The sequence below is a fragment of the Triticum dicoccoides genome, chromosome 2A (genome assembly GCF_002162155.2).
Source record: "Triticum dicoccoides isolate Atlit2015 ecotype Zavitan chromosome 2A, WEW_v2.0, whole genome shotgun sequence".
In the NCBI taxonomy this organism is placed as follows: Eukaryota; Viridiplantae; Streptophyta; class Magnoliopsida; order Poales; family Poaceae; genus Triticum; species Triticum dicoccoides.
The window spans coordinates 24817382-24820394 of NC_041382.1; the positions used below are offsets into that span (position 1 = coordinate 24817382).

The 3013-nt window shown below is 47.6% G+C and overlaps 1 pseudogene; it reads right to left on the bottom strand.

The window, feature by feature from the left end:
* Positions 1-1716: 1716 nt before the first annotated feature.
* LOC119357477 lies at positions 1717-2206 on the bottom strand (annotated as a pseudogene).
* Positions 2207-3013: the final 807 nt, after the last annotated feature.

The window sequence follows — 3013 nt, forward strand, 5'->3', positions numbered from 1 at the left end:
TTAACACAAGGTATTCGTTCATATCCTTAATTGTTCCATTGTGATGGTACTTGCATTACTCTCTGTTTGCAGATATATTCTTTTATGATTTGTTCATAATAATTTCTTGAGGACAACAATTTAGGTGGAAGGTATGCTATAGACTAGGTGGTAATAATGCCCATCATTTACAATTGCAAAACTCTTAATAAATGTCTTGATAATCTCAAATAATAAACTACTGATTATTTTTCCCGACATTCAGAAATGCATAGTGAGCTGCACGTTTGGGTCACCACGTTGAAGTTGCTTTTAAATGATTCAAGAATATCATCAATCCTGAGAATAGAGGGGATCGGAGTTAGGGAGGCGTTTTGTGAACATTTACACCTGATTTTTATTTATTAGTAAATAGGGGTGGGTTAACATTATTTTCTCTTGTTAAAGCATTTTTTAACCCGTGGCAATGCACGGGCACTCAACTAGTGAGATGTAATGAGAGGCGCACCTCTCATGTTTACACACAACAGTTATAGTAGCAGGTGATGAAACCCCGTTTCCTGTGCGCTACGGTGCGGAGGATCGCCTAGGTCTGCGCGCGGAGGTAGAGGATGGCCACATCTGGATTGGATCGCCCAGGGCCTGCGAGCGGCGGTGCGGACCGGTCGGGTTGGCATGTGCTCGCCGAGTTCCTGCGTGCGGCTTGCCCAATTCATCTCTAGTAGTGTTTGCTTTGGGCTCATGTTGCACTGTGGCGCTGGTGGCCTCAGATCCTTGGATTGTTGGTGAAAGACTCGGCTCCGGGCGAAAATCATGCATCGACCCTGTCGTTGCCGGCGGTAACGGCGTCCACGGATGTCGTCTTCCTCTTTGGAGGTATCGTTGTGGAGCCGTTCCCTTCCTTCCCAATAGCGTGAGATCTTCGGGTGAAAACCTAAGATCGGGCAGTGCCAGATCGGGTGACGGTGGAGTCCTCAACTTCGTTTTCCTCCTTAGAGGCGTCACCTTGGTGATCCCGCCGAGGGGTTCTGATGGTGTTCGCGTTTGATGGTAGAGCTTGGGTTTGTGGTGCTGCCGACGTGTCATTTTCTTTCTTTTCTTTTTGCGCTGCCTTTGTGGTGCTTTCCTCCTTTGAGGACTCTTGTAACACCTTCTTCTCATCAATGAATTTGGCAGTTTTCCTGCCAACATTAAAAAAAAAATGAAACCCCCAGATTCTGGAACATTTTCCCTTCAATGAAAATGCGGGTAGGCCTCTTTGGGAGGCATAATTAAGCATTTCAATGATTCTTTTCAACCACGTACCCAAGTGCAACTCATATTTTTGTTACTTTTAGCGTTTTTGAGTTGTTTGTAAATTGCGATCCCTAATCCCATTCCACTACCCATTAATCAATCAAAAAGCTAATTGTCAGTGAAAATCAAGCGGTAACCTTCCTCGCCTGATCTGAATGAACTTTTGTGAATCAGAGAAAATCTTCAGCGTCATTTTTGAAATAAATAAATACTGATAAGACCACAGCGTTCTACAATCTCCATTGGAAATTGTCAAGTTATATTATTACTCATTATATTGTTGCACATCACAAGTTTTGCTGTCCGGAAAGATGATCATTTTTCTTCCGGAGGTAGAAGAAGGCCTCGTGCTACTCGCTCATTTTGCCCCGTTGTTTAAGCAATGCCGCAAGATTTTCAACGCCAGCCAGCTCACGCCGTTGAGCTCGTGGTCTGCGTCGGTCAGCGGCGTCCTCTCGCCGGCCCGGAAGAGGAACGCCTTGTCGCAGCGCACCGGCGTCCCACGAACCTGCTCCAGCAGGGTGGCCGCCTCCCTCAGCATGTCCTCGTCCCCGCCTGCGGCCAAGTCCCTGGCGGCGCGCCCCAGCCGGCGCACGGTCAAGGCGTAGTCCTTAGCGCACTGTTCCAGAACCAGCCGCCACCGGGGCGACGTCTCGGCGGCCTGCAGCCGGGCGATGCGGTCGCCGGTGGCCTTGGCGGTCGCCCCGGCGATCCTCACCGCGATGACGACGAGGCCAAGTTCGTCGGCCGTCGCACTCGCCGGGTCCGCCCCCAGCGTCTTCACGCACAAGTCGTAGTCGTGCGCGGCCTCCCAGGAGCCGGTGGCGACGAGCGTGCACGTGTCCTCCAGCGTGCTCGCCCTCGCCGTGCGCGCATGCTGCGCGAGGAGCAGGAGGACGAGGGCGGAGGAGAGAGCTTGGAAAGCAGCCATGGTCGTCGTCGTCTGATTTGTTTCTCTCTCAGACTCGACCTATATATACTGTAAGACGTACGTAGGAGTAATTAGATTGGTGGCGCTGTAAATTTGTGTTTATCCTTTCAAACGTTTCCATTCGTTGCTCATGCATCAAAGTGAAACTCTTTTACTAGTTACATCACATTGAACAAAAACCGAATGTAATAAATTTTTGACAAATGTAATTAAGAATGGTGAGTAAGAAATTCACCACATATTAACCATGTGTATTAATCATCGCAATATTAGTAAATATTTCTGACGCCCAAGAGCCTACTGAACATATAATTTCTTGAGAATCCAGACAAAACAAAAGACCCGATTTATACTAGCAACACTAGTTAAAACGGGCATTTGTGTCCCAAATGAACAGAGCCGCCTGTAATAACCCTACCACATGGTTTTATTTTTCACCGAGACGGTTATTAAAAGCAAATCGCCTACAAAAATTAACTCGGGCGGCTCAAAAAGAAAAGAAATGAAATGAAACAGCTTGCAGGCTAGTATTGGGCCACAACCCATTTTCACAATTGAACCCTATCTTTCTGTCCCTCAAATCCCACCCCCGCTAGTTTCCTATCTCTTTTTCTATGCCGTTTGTGGCTATTCTGATCTCTTTCAGTTAGCTCTTGATGAGTGATCTTTTATATTATGAGATGGTTGACTTCGTCAGACTATTTGCTTTTATTAATAAGATGGCCGCATGCATCTTTCTGATGCAGAGGCCGGGGATAACCTCCTTTTCGAAGAAAAAAAATCCCACCCCCGCAGTCACTCCCCCCC